The 14,467-nt window shown below is 44.7% G+C and overlaps 1 protein-coding gene across 4 annotated transcripts in view; it reads left to right on the forward strand.

Annotated features, from left to right (window-relative positions):
* The window catches only part of MAGI2 (membrane associated guanylate kinase, WW and PDZ domain containing 2), a 1,355,072-nt gene that overhangs the window by 1,304,249 nt on the left and 36,356 nt on the right, over positions 1-14,467 (forward strand). The gene's annotated exons all lie outside the window — the stretch shown is intronic.

Here is a 14,467-nt window from a genome sequence, read left to right on the forward strand (position 1 = left end):
TTCCAGGGGTCCAGCCTGGAGTGGCCCCAGCAGGAAGGAAGGGCCGGGAGGGTACGTACAGCAGAGGCAGCATTGGGTGAGTTCTCTCCCACACACTTCAGAAAGTCCTCCCTGGGCTTCAGTGCAGAAAAACAAAGTATATTTCCTCTCAGCCCACGTTTGGCCAGCTCCAACCCAGGCCACCCTTTCTACACCAGACAGAGCCACCGTTGTCACACATCTTAGCCCTAGGAACCCAGAACTCCACCTGGCATCGTGCTATTTCACCAGCCTGCTTTGTGCCAGTTATTCAGTCAGGACTGGATCTTCCAACTCACCTTCCTCCGTACTCAGTGATGCACCAAGTTTAAGGGGAAAAACACAAAGCTTTTTTTGAGGGTAGTCATAAGTTTGTATCTAAACAGTATGCACCACTATTTCAAAATGAACATCCTTAAGTGTTGGCTGTATTTTAGCCAAACATTCAGTAAAAATTCTTAAGGAAACTAAGTGTCCTGTACATGTGTGTGTATATGTATACACATACACACACAAATAAAGTAGAATATAGATGAAAGCCTTGCAAATATTGTTCATGCAACTTTTTACCCCTCAACTACATCCCTAGAGCAGCCCACGTGTCCACTGTCAGATCCTGCAGTGGGTCTGCAAGTACTGCCGCAATTTTTAAAAACTGGGATTTTAAAATGTCAGTTTAACTTTTCAGCAGTAATTGATACGCACGCTTAGTCCCCACGATTAGCCATGGAAGCAGGAATCAGTCGGCACACTTCTCAATTCTGATTTGATTCTACTCCATTTACACTGTCGCAGCCACGGCTAAGCATTTCTCCACTGAAGTCTTTTAAGCTGGCCTTTTGAATGTTTTCTGAAATATGTTTTTCAATTGTTAATAACCCTGCTAGTTGCCATCCAGGACTGGTTTAAATTAAGAATGAAAGGCAGTATTCACTAAGTGAATTATTGAATTGGCCTACTGCTGAACATTTCCTTATCAAATACGTTTATGTGGATATGTGTCTATACACACACACACACCCCCCATCACAATCATTCCCTAAAGACGTCTACAAAAACAGAAGTTTTAAATGAATCATTTCTCTGAAGTGTCTGTCTCTCAAGGATAAGTTATTGATCAGGGGAAACCTAAATTAGGGCATAAAGAAGACAGTTGCAATGTACTGGAAAAGGTAAAAAGCCAGGGAATAGTTATTGGGGAAATCTAGTCCAGTGACCATGGTTTAAAGAGGTATAGATTTCTGTTTCTGACAAAAGAAAGGTATTTGCTTGTCACATAATTTAGTCTGCATTCCACGGAGGTGAGGGGACCTGAATCAATTCACTAGAGTCATTAGCTAAAAAGCTTAAAAACCAAAAAAAACCCCCCAAAACTGGAGGACTCTTTGTGGTCTCAGTTCAGTTCCACCATCTATCAGGCACCTTGCTCGGTGCTAGGGAGATAAAGATTAATGAGAGAGTCTCTCCCTATGTGCATTCCCAAGCAAGGAGGGGTGACAAGGAGAGAATGAGGTAATGGGACAAGTATGAATAGTATTGGCAAAGGAGTGATAAGAGCCCAAGGGACTGGGCTCAGCAGTCCTAAATCTGCTGAGCAGGGCTAAATCTGCTGAGCAGGGCTGTAGAAGAGTCTACTCTACCTAAGAGGTGACATTTTAGCTGGGCCTTGAGTGACAAGTGTGATCTCACCCATGTGGACAAGAGGTAAGACAGCTACCACACAGACTAAGTAGGAAAAGGGGAGGCACGGGATGAAAGAACATTAAAGTGGGGCTTCACAAAAAAGACCTTCTATGCCAAGCAAAGGAATTCGGATTTTATATAATCAGATGTCACCAAAAAATTAAGTGGAAGGGTGAAAATATCTGTATTTGAAATTATGCCTCAATAGTATTTCAAGTGGCTTTTATAGGAAACTGGGGGCAGTTAAAATGTAATTGTAAAAGCTGAAGCAAATGATGTGAGGGCCAGAATTAGGGAAGTGGTGGTGGAAATTGCAAGCTGGGAATGGATTGTAGAGATATTTCAGACATTTCATTGATGGAAATAACCTCACTTGGTGAATAATGAATATAAGGGAAAGGGTCAGGGAGCAGGACGTGGCCAGAGTTGGGTGGCAGACGATGTCACGTGGGTGAAGGAGCAAGTTTAGGAGTGAAGATAACGAGGTTAGCTTTGGACTTGTGGAGTTTCTGATGCCCGGAGGACACTTACGGGAAGCAGCCCGCGAACAGGGAACTTGGATCAGATGCTCAAGGGCCGGCGCGTTTTGGAGGTCCTGGAGTCCTGGAGTGGGATGAGCTCTCCCCGAGAGACCCCACTACATATAGAGAGGAGAGTCCACGGGACACGGTCACATCTGCGTGGCAAGTGAGAGAAGGCGGTGAAGAAGATCAGGAGAGGGCAGTCCAAGAGGCAGGAATCTCTTCCCGAAGAGAAGAGTGAGGGAAGCCAGGGTGAGGGTTCAAGGAAGCTACAGGGAGAAAGCCCTCCGCCCTGAAATGGACTGGGAAGGCTTTTAGGAAAGGAGGGGGAGGGCAGGGCCTAGAAGCACACTTTCCTGCCTGGTTTAACACAATGCAGGTGCATAGCACTCAATTAACGGTGATACTGGGAGGATTATTGGTGGGTGGGAAATGGCCTTCAGCTGCTCCTCTGCAGGGACCTCACCATAGGCCTTCCCCGCTGGCTGCCCCACGTTCTGGGCCACGCTGGGAATCCACCCAATGAGACCACAGATAGTTAGAGCTCCTGCTTAGATCCAGTCATGGGGTTAAGGCCTGGCTTTTCTGGTTTGGCTTTTCAGAGGGCAGGGGTAGGTGGGGTATAAAGACGAATAAGACACCGTTTCTACCCTAAAGGAACTCTGTATGTAGGGAATGTTTAAGGAAAGCAGGGTGCTCACTGTTTACAAAAAATACTCTTTAGGGACTTCCCTGGCCGTCCAGTGTTTAAGACTCCGCAGTCCCACTGCAGTGGGCACAGGTTCGATCCCTGGTTGGGGAACTAAGATCCCGCATGCCGTGCAGTGCGGCCAAAAAAAAAAAACCTATTAAAAAAAAAATACTCTTTAATCACACTCTTGTTGAAATCCTTCTCAAATATACTGTGTGTTACATTCCTGGATTGAGGTACAAAGTATCCTGAAAATGGGCATGCTCTATTTAACTTCCCTTTTCCCCTGACACATTTGCCCTTTGAAATCTGGATTCCATCGTCAAGACTCTAGTGAAAAGTGTCCCCTCAGCGATCACCAGTCTCACCATAGTAACAAAATCCAGTGAATGATTCAACCCTTCATCTCCTTGGGACTCCCAGTAAGCTAACACTATTGGTCCGTGTGTTAGCTGGATTTTCTCTTTCCTCCCTGATTTCTCCCCTGGGGTCTCCTTCAACTCTCTTCTCATGTAGTGACACCCCTCCCCCAACCTGTCCTTCAGGACCTCATCTGCTGTCATGGTTCCACCTGTCACCACCATGCAGGTGACTCTGATGTCTGTTTTGCTATCTCTGACTTCATTCCCAAGACTTCCAACTGCCCTCTCGACATTTCTATCCAGATGGCCCACATCTGTGTATCCAAAATTGTATTCATGATCTTTCCTCCTAAACTACTACTCCTTTTGAATCACCTGTTAATTAAGAAACCATCAACCCTCATTTTTGCCCAGCTCAAAACCATCCTAAGTGCCTTCCCACTCATATATATACAGCCAATTCCCAAGTTTGAGTGATTTTACTTCTCTCATTCCTCACAAGGGCCCTCTCCTCCTTTCCTCTTGTCATTCTACTCCCATTCAGGCCCACTCCACAGGGTGAAATAACCTCTACCTGTTTTCCCTACTGCTATGGTCAATCTTCCCTCCTCACTGATGCCAGAGCAATTGATTGTCCTAAAGAACTGCCCCACTCAAAGACCTTATACACACACACACACACACACACCCCTTAAATGAGTCCTCAGGGCATCCCTGATTTGGCCCCATCCAAATCACTCTCATCTCTCCTCTCCCACAGTATCCTATTACATATCTGTGCTGCAGCGCTGCCGGAACACTTGGCATTGTCCTCTATTTCCACCTTCATGATTGGGCTCGTGCTGGTCCCTTGGCTTGGAAAACCCTTTCCCCAAATCATGTCCTCCTTCAAAAACCAGGTTGAAGGCTGCCTTCTCCGTGAATCCTTCCCCAAATCCACCATCAGAAGTAATCTCTCAGTCCTTTGAAGTCCCATAGCCCCTCACGCATCTCCCCGCCCCCATCACTCTGTTTTGCAACCTGGTTATCAATGTCACGCAGTCTTTCCCCTTCATGGAGTTCAGATGCTGGTTATTACCCTGGGTTCTTACAACAGTGCTTTGCAGAGAGAGTGAACAAGTAAATGCATGAATGAATAAAAGTCTTACAGTATCATTAGGTCATCATTCTGATAGCAAATTCCGGATAGATTGCCTATCTCTACGTCACTTAGTTGTTCTGGGGCTTTTATCTTCCACTGTCATCTCATTTTGTGTCTAAATTTCTATTTGTGTTTTTACGTATGTGGAAGGTTACTTATGTTTCTCGACCTTGGAGAAGTGGCTCTCTCTAGGGGGTGTCCTATGTGTCCCAGCAGTTCAGTCCCCTCGTGTCACTCAAGGGCCAGGGACCAGTTGGTCCCTGTGTTTGCGGACTCAAATTCCACAGGCTGCCAGATCGCTGTCTCCTGGCTTCTGCTATCTGCCCCCTGGTGGGGGAAGCTGGTCTAGAGGCTTGTGAAGGCTTCCTGGTGGGAGGGGCCAGTGCCTGCCTACTGGTGGGCAGGGCCTTATCAAGGGGCGTGTCTAGCCACAGGCTTTAAGCAGCCTGTCTGCTGATGGGTGAGGCTCTATTCCCACCCTGCTGGCTGTCTGGCCTGAGGCGTCCCAGCGCTGGAGCCGAAAGGCTGTTGCGTGGAGCCAGGTCTCGGTGCTAATCACCCAAGCTGGATGTCTGCCTCCAAAGAGTTCAAGAAGAGGAATGCTCCCTGATATTTCCACCACCAGCTTTTATGAGCCCAGAGAGAACCACAGCCACCCCCTGCCTACCCCGGAGACCCTCCAAGACCAGCAGGTAGGTTTGGCCCAGGCTCTGGTGTACACGAGACCTTGTGTGCACACTCCAAGAGTGGAGTCTCTGTTTCCCCCAGGACTCTGGGGCTCCTGCACTCAAGCCCCACTGGCCTTCAAAGCCAAATGCTCTGGGGGCTCCTCATGCTGAGGCCAGGCCTCCAGGCTGGGGAGCCTGGCATGGGGCTCAGAGCTCTCACTCCTGTGGGAGAACTTCTGCGATATAATTGTTTTTCAGTTTGCGGGTCGCCCACCTGGGGGGTATGGGATTTGATTATATCGAGAGTGCGCACCTCCTACTGTCTCTCATTGGGTTTCTTCGTTATGTCTTTGGACGTAGAATATCTTTTTTGGTAGATTCCAGTCTGTTTTATGGATGGTTGTTCAGCAGTTAGTTGTTATTTTGGTGCGCTCGTGAGAGGAGGTGAGCAGATTTCTACATAGGCTTTTGTTGAGATAGAAGGCCTAGGAGGATGGCCCAAATATCCACTGACCATCTCAACCTAAATCAGAAGTAGTTGTTTGTTTGTATTTTAATAAATTCCTGCCTATTTGCTTATTTTCTTGTATTGCTTTCTGTTAAGAGTTGAAAGGAGGAAAACTGGCTAGTCCAGTGTTCCAGGTAATTATTTCTGGTTAATCTAAGTTTTATTGTTTCTGTAAGGTGTTTTCTCTCAAATAGGTAGCCGTGACCTAGGTCAATCTAGCTACTCATTAGAATCACCTGGGGAAGTTGCATTTAAAAAATACCCGTAGGCTCCTCCCCAAACCAATTAAACCAGAATTGGTGCCAGGAGTGATGGGAGGTATGCTGCTTTTTTTTTTTTTTTTAAGACGTGCCACAGGTGAGTGTACCGAGCAGCCTGAGTTGAGAATCACCAGTCGCTCAGGTGAGGGAAATCCTACAGCGAGGCTATTACATTAACTTAGGAAATTCAGGGATGGGCAATGAGGTGCTGAAAACAGCAGAAGTGAAATACAGGAGAAGTGACAATACCAAGAGTCTTGAAAGAAGAATCATTAAGGCTTGGTGACTGATGATGTAAAGGGAGTAAGAATTAGGGAGAACTCAAAAATTATCCCCAGGTAAGACCCCAAGTATTTGGGAAGAGGGCACAGCCTTTGTCAGGAAAAAGAAATGGGAAAATTCAGAAATGATGCTGTTGACAAGCCTGGTGACCTTTCAAGAATGTCTTAACTTCTCAGGGCCTCGGTTTTCTCATCTGTACAAATGATAGGGTTTGGTTATATGGTGGCTCAGTTCCTTTCAAGTACTAGTATTGAAAGTAATGTGAGTGAACTAATGTGAGTGAACTAATCTGGGGTAAAAAACCATGTGGAATTTTCAGATGTGTGTGGACATTTAAATAGTGATTCACAACAAGCAGCTGCATCAGAGCCGTGCATCTTCAGCCGACGGGGTCTCCAGGGAAGAGCACAGAAAATTGGGGGTGAAGGAAAGGTCAGGAAAGCAGAGTGAGAATATAGAATTTGCCTTGTTGCCTGCTCCAGGCTCTGTGTCACTTCCCTGCTTACCCTGTGACAGGTGAGCAGTGACACAGTGGCTGCTGTCCCTCATCCCAACTTTATGGACACAATCATTTTTCATATGACTACTTGGAGTTGCTGTCACATACTGGGTTTTCCTAGAGAAAGATTGTCTCTCATTAACATAGTGCCTTCAAAAAATGAAATGGGTCATTTTGTAATTCATTATGAAAATTCACTAACAGAAAATAAGTAGCAGGAATTCTTTTTTTAAATTTATTTATTTATTTTTGGCTGCATTGGGTCTTCGTTGCTGCGCACGGGCTTCCTCTAGTTGCGGCATATGGGGGCTACTCTTCGTTGTGGTGCGTGGGCTTCTCATTGCAGTGGCTTCTATTGTGGCAGAGCACGGGCTCTAGGCCTGTGGGCTTCAGTAGTTGTGGCATGTGGGCTCAGTAGTTGTGGCTCACAGGCTCTAGAGTGCAGGCTCAGTAGTTGTGGCGCATGGGCTTAGTTCCGCGGCATGTGGGATCTTCCTGGACCAGGGCTTGAACCCATGTGCCCTGCATTGGCAGGCAGATTCCTAACCACTGTGCCACCAGGGAAGCCCCCAGGAATTCTTAATAGCTCTTTTTATATTCAAGATGTCTCTCTTTTTTTTCATATAAAATGCCAAGAGGGAGAAAAATTATCTTTTCCAAGTGAAATACATCTGTTCAGTTGGCCTTTTCCCATTATTTCTATCAATAGTTTATTACCTCTGGGCAGACAGCAATCAATACCTTTAGCTTGTTTTCAAAGTGAAATATCAGGCAATGGCCATGAAAAAAAAAACCACCAAAAACCTCACTGCTTACTCTGCATGGAAGTGAAATGTTGATTGCCTTTCAGATGTCAAATATGGTGAAACCAAATCCCAGTCTTTCAATACTCAAAGGCCTGGGGCACATAGAAGCTGTATCTAGAAACCCCTGTTTATGCTATGATTGGACCACAAAGATATACAAATGGCCAACAAGCATATGATGAGCTGCTCAACAGCGCTAATGATCAGGGAAATGCACATCAAAACCGTCATGAAATATCACCTCACACCTGTTTGATGGCCACTATTAAAAAAAAACAGAAAATAATAAGTGTTGGCAAGGATGTAGAGAAATTAGAACAATTGTGCACTGATGGTGGGAAGTGGTGCAGCCACTATGGAAAATTACATGGAGATTCCTCAAAAAATTAAAAATAGAACTACCATATGATCCAGCAATCCTACTTCTGGGTATATATCCAAAGGAACTGAAAACAGGATCTTGAAGAGATACTTGCACATTCATGTTCATTGCAGCATTATTCACAATAGCCAAAAAGATGTGGAACCAACGTAAATGTCCATGATTGGATGGATGGATAAAGAAGTGGATTATTCAGTCTTAACAAAGAAAGAAATCCTGACACATGCTACAACATGAATGAACCTTGAGGACATTTTGCTAAGTGAAATTAGCCAATCACATAAACACGACTACTGCATGATTTCATTTATATGAGGTACTAAAGTAGTCAAGTCTTAGAATGTAGAATGGTGGTTGCCAGGGGTTGGGAGTAGTAAGGGGACGTTGTTCAACAGGCACAGGGTTTCAGTTTTGCAAGATGAAAAATGTTCTAGAGGACTGTTATGCGTACGTAACACTACTGTAGTGTACACTTAAAATGAATAAGAGGCTCAATTTTATGTGTTTTAAAAAAAAAAGACAATGCCACACTGGGCTCTTATGAGAACCAGCATCTCTAAGGCTTAGTAGTTCAAAACACAGAGGACTTACCCTCTTCTGGGCTTTCTTTTGTAAATTGCGCTGAAGTGTGCATCCCTCAGGGAAATTAGATGAGAAACCCCGAGTTTCTTAAAGGGGCCATCAGTTGGAGGGAGGTGCTCGTTATAGTAAGATTGGTATTAGTATCAGTTCTCCCTCTACAGAGTTTTCTGTTTTGCTTCTCTTGTTGCTGCTGTTAAGGTTCTTGCCTTTGGTTGATTTTGGAACGGGGTGGCTTTGGAGTTCCACTGGGGCAGTAAGGAAGTAGGACTGCAAGTGTAGAAAAGGAAATTCCAGAGTCTGGTGATGTTTCAGTGATTGTTTAAATATTTCCATTCCTTTGTATCCCACCTCTTTTCACGAAGGCATCTTTGAGGCAGTAGCTCAGGTTCAGTGGCAAAGGGGAATATCAATTGTCCTGCCAGCCGCGCTAAGGAAACAGACAAATGTTCATAGGACACAATCCTCATTCCCCACCGATAAGCTCACTGACAAGGGGAAAGCGTTCCCATCCGTCAGGAGCCTCAGGTGGTGGCAGCAGCTCTTACCACGTTGACAGGTGATATAAGTGGAAATGCATTGCCAGGTTATTTAGTTATTGCACGATGGGCCACGAGGAGCATGGCATCCTTTATGCCTTTCTTTGACCTTGTTTATGAAAGATTTTGTGAGGTTATTATCTGTTTCATCAGTTAGCAAGCCCAGAGCCCCATGCTGGCCCCTGAGAGAACTGTTCGCCTCCTGAGGACAAGAGCCACAACTACTAGCTCAGCGGGGCCACACTTCACACCCAATGGTGCCTTGTGCAGCACTGTTTGAATGAATGAATGAATGAGTGACTAGAAAGGACATAGAGCAGTCAGGCCCTGCCCTCCAAGAGGTTATGGTCTACTAGGAAAAAAGACAAAACAAGCACTCCTAGGACTGAAGGAACTTAATAAGGACATAGTACAGACACACACTGAGATGCGGAGGATGCCTGTCAGAGTAAGTGGAGCGGGCGGGAGACTTTTTTTTTTTTTATATAAATTTATTTATTTATTTATTTATTTTTGGCTGTGTTGGGTCTTTGTTTCTGTGCGAGGGCTTTCTCTAGTTGTGGCAAGCGGGGGCCACTCTTCATTGCGGTGCACGGGCCCCTCACTATCGCGGCCTCTCTTGTTGCGGAGCACAGGCTCCAGACGCGCAGGCTCAGTAGTTGTGGCTCACGGGCCTAGTTGCTCCGTGGCATGTGGGATCTTCCCGGACCAGGGCTCGAACCCGTGTCCCCTGCATTGGCAGGCAGATTCTCAACCACTGCGCCACCAGGGAAGCCTGGGAGACTTTTTTAAGAAAGAATTCCTACCCTTCCAGTCTAGCATTGCACTATGGAAATTAAATTATTTTCACTAACTGCAGCATAAAAAATGTCTATGCTTATACTAAACTGCTCCGTTTAAATATATATATCATGTTAAATATATATATATATATTTAAGAGAAGGTGTAAAATAAGCTCAATTCATAAAAGATAGTTTATTGGATCCAGCTGATCCTGAGGCTGATCTTGCCGGACGACAAACGTGCTTGAGAACTCAAAAAGCTAGAACTAAGCCTTTAATACCTCACAGCAGCTGGAAGTTCAGTTTGGAGCGCCAAACAGAATGCAGCAAAATCCAGTCACCTCTGTTTCCTAGCAAAGAGTAAACAATTTTCAGCAGAAATGTTTTCCTCACTTTCTCCACTTCTCATCACCCTTCTCCTCCATCTGATCTTTCCTCAATCCACCCACCCCAGAGAATGGCTGCTTCCACTTTGAAGCAGGGAAAGGACAGGGTGTGCGGGAAGGGAGCCAAAAACTTCTGCTCAGGCCGGAGACCCGAGAGGAAAAACTACAGGGAAGTGTCGATTGTATTTTTCCAAATTCCTGGTTAATAGTTTCCTCCTGAGAGAAAGCACTTAGAGGCCTTAGCCTCACTTTTCCATCTCCAATTAGAACATATTCCTATGGCAGGTGCCTGGCCTGTCTGTCCTCCCAGGTCCTCACTCCCCTTCGGGGCCAATCTGACCAGGAAAGGGAGAGGAGGGACCGAGACAGGACCCTCACCTGGTAACCTACTGGGTCAGAGATGCCACAGCCCTGGGGCTCCCTGTGTATCAGGTCTGTTCACCAAGTGCCCCGGGGGACCTACGTGAAAGGCTGACCTTCTGAAATGAACTCTTAAGACAGAAATTAAGAAAGGATGTATCGAATCTCAATTGTGGAAATGTTCCTACTGTCATTCTGTGGCTGCATTCGTGCTCCAGTGATGCCCCAAAGGGCATCATTTTCTAACGTAACTTTCACTGATTTTAACACAATAATACATGTTAGCTATAGACGATCTCAAAAGCAGAAACAATCGAAAGAAGGAAAACCTTCTTCCTCTTTTGAAAATGTAACCATTTTGTTTTGAAACCTGCTTGATTCATTTGCCAATCTGTTTACCTCTCCGCAATAGTAAATCTCCTTCTACACATCATTTTTCACAGCTGCTTAGCACTTTGTTGTATAGGTTTATCATTGAACCAATCTCCTGTTTGGACTTCTCTTGTTTTTCTAGTTTTTCCACTATTGTGAAAAATATCGAAAAAATATCTTTGTAGCTATATCTTCCCGTATATCTTTATTTCCTCAGGATAACTCTGAAAAGCAAAACCATTGGGTCAGAGTATCTGCATTCTCACAGGAGCATAGATGAAGTCAGGGAATCATATGGACCCAGTTTTGGGAGCTACTCCTGGCTGATGGAGTAAACTTTATATTAAAGTATCTTTTCCAGTAGCCAAGCATTTATGAGCTCTGGCAGAAGCCGTGTGATGGAATAAAAAGTGCCTGGAGCTGAGAGTCAGTGCTGGGCAGGAAGGTCGGGCTGCCCCACACACCCCGCAAAACCCCTCAGGCCCTGGCCTGGCTCTCTGGGGCTCCCACACCTCATTGCTGACCTGGTGACCTGGCTGAACTACAGGTTCTCTGACCACCCCTCCGGCTGCAGCACAAGAGGATTCCATTCAAAACTGGATACAATTGCGTAGTATTTATGTGTGCATACAGTTTGTTTTACTATTATTGTCCCTTCTGTTTCGTTTAGTTTGTTTTTAAGCAGCACTGACAATACTTCTCCGAGAAGCAGAGGGCTGTATGCGATCTCGTAACACACTTCGACAGTTTAAAAAATCGTAGGCCTTCTTGGATAGCTCAGAAGTTGCCTGTGTCTGTGAATTGTATTTCTTTGGGGAAGACCAATCAGTCAAGGGGAGGCCCAAGCCCAGGACACCACTGACATTCCTCTGGCTTTTTTTCCAAAGTGTTCTGGGCGATAAGAGCTTTTCAGGCACTTGGAGAATGAGTGTTGGGCGGGCTGCATTTGCCAATGGCAGACCTGACCTATAGCACTGGACCTATAGCACACTGAACAGTGACAGAACCAGAGCAGGCTGATGTCCCAGGTGGGGACTGGCCATCACCAAGGATGCTGTTGTTTCGGACTTCAGAGGCATCTATCACCTGGCAAAGCAGAATTTTGAGGCCCATTCCTGTCGACTTGAGTGTGGAAATGCTTCCATTTGGGGAACCAGCTGAGTTGGTAACATTTGAGGGAACCAGTGGAGCCCATGGTAACTAGTTATCACTCTTCCTGGTAACTATGCCTTCGCCTCTAAATATGTGCTGTTTCATTAAGAAAGTTTTTATGAGATGATGTTTTCAAATAGGCAGGCCTCTGAGAATCCCTTAAATTAGATGAAGACAGATCAGACCTCCGGGAGAATCATCTCCACTTTGTAGCTCAGAAATCTAAGACACAAGAGGAATTCTGACCACACTAACCTACAAAGCTAATGTAGAAACAGACGTTTCCATTTCCTTGCCTTCTCCTCACTCATTCAGTAATATTCCCAGCTGAACAGCAGCAGCCGATGGAAAACCCTCCTGAGTCACTTAGGTGCCACCCAAAGCAGACATCCCTGCCACATCCAGAAAGAGCTGTCTTGTCTTTGTGCGAGCACCTTGACTGAGCTGAGAATATTCATTCATATTCAGTCTTCACTTTAAATAGCCACCCTCTTGTTTTTAGCAAGACTGGCTTAATTTGAAGAGCCTATGGTGTGGAAAAAAGAGACTAAATGAATCAGAATACTGGTCAGTAACATTGGTCCAAACCCATCAGGCAATTTAAATACAAGATCCCTAAGGTCCCGATAGGTTTATAGCTAAGGGTAAAAACTATTCAAGGACAAAATTGAGTATGAAAATGTATTATACAAACACAGCTGTAGCACTTAATAAATATGAAATAGGTAGCAAAGAGAGTTAAGGCATCTTAAGATGAGAAACGTAAAATTTGGACAACTTCTACCTGGTGACTTAAGAAATTTCTCTATTGTAAAAGATTTATTGGCCTTTTACATAGGTATCAGACAGCCTTCATTATCAGTCCCAATTTGTAAAATGGTATTTAAAGAGAGAAATACTGGCATATTTCAGAGGTGAAAAGACCATAAGATCTTAGAGCTAGTATCTCATTGCCAAGACCACAAATGTGTGGAACATTACAGATATAAATTCTGAAGTACATCCATGTTCAGTGAGACCCTGAATACTTGGAGTTCTCATTTTCCCCTTCTGAACTGAAGAAGAAAACATTGAGCCATCCCTGCCATGTTTTTAAAGAAGAATTGCATTGATAGTTTTGCTCTGCCAGGTATATTGACAGAGGATGTCACTGGGCTCCGTCTGGCAAGCAGCGTCCTTGGAATTAATGGGTTTTGTTTATCAGGTTCAGATAGATCCCCAGCCCCTCTGCCTCCAGGATCGGGGTGGAGGCGAGGCGTTAAAGTCTGTTGGGGGCTTGACTCCCAGCCACTAAAACATCATGGAGTTGCAGTTCTGTCTGCAGCCGTTAGTTACGGGCTAGAGGCGATTACAGGAGTAGGGACAGAGCCCCCGCCACGATTTATGGTGGAAGAACAGCTCAGAGAGGAATTCAGTCAGGCAGGCATGGCTGAGCAGCAGAACGGGTGTCAGCCAAGGTGTGAGCACTAAGTGAAATTTCTAGAAGGAAAAAACTTCAGCCACGGGCCTTAGCCCTACATGTCCTGAGCCAAAGATAAATATAAGCTCCTCTCCTTCCTCATCTTCACACTGTTTGCAGTTTGCACTGACCATTCCCAGGAGAAGCACTTTACTGATCAGACGGGTGATGGTGGGAGTGATCATGAGATTGATGTGATTATGAGATTCCGTTGCGTCTTTTATTCCACAGTGTCTCTTTCTCATCATGTCTTGTCCTTTAAATAAAGGCAGCACATCATAAGTTTGAGGGGAAGAAGCCAGAATAAATTAAAAATTAATTTTGAAACCATTTTAAAAAATTTCCCAGCTTTTTTTATATTCACTGGAAATTCCTCAGAATGCCTTTTAGCTAAGAATAGATATCAATGACACTATGTATGTTTGCAACCCATTCTTGGGTGAATGGAGAACCCATGACAAACCACTCCCCCGACCCAAAATCAGCGTGAAATGAAAATCCAGTTTACATAAATATGAGGGTAGAGAGGAGAAGTATCATAGGAAGTAAAAAACTGGAGAGAACTTCAAATTTTTAACAGTATTTTTTTCTGAGTAGTAAGAAATAGTGCTCAGATAACACACTTTTATATGTTATCCAAAGTGTCTCTAATATATTTTAGTAATCAGAGAACAAAGAGGAAGAAGAGAGAGTGACTCCTTCAGGGGGTCACTTATTCATTTCCTCTTAGTAATCGTATGTAGATGTATTCATGGGTGAGAACAGGAACTACATATGCAAGGACTTCTAGGCATCTCCTGGGGGAGTCACTGTTCTCCACCCAGGCTTTCTTCCTGAAATACCATCCCTATAAAAAGCAAAGCAGTACCCCAATTTAATATATTCTGTGTATAGGAGACAAGCCAGTGAGGACATAATAATATTCACATGGTTACCCATTTAATGTCAGAGCCTTCATTCCAAAATGTCACGTGGGCAAGACTTTCTCTTGAATTGATTCATTCCTCAAGTCAGTT

Source organism: Balaenoptera acutorostrata, chromosome 7 (assembly GCF_949987535.1).
Source record: "Balaenoptera acutorostrata chromosome 7, mBalAcu1.1, whole genome shotgun sequence".
NCBI lineage: Eukaryota > Metazoa > Chordata > Mammalia > Artiodactyla > Balaenopteridae > Balaenoptera > Balaenoptera acutorostrata.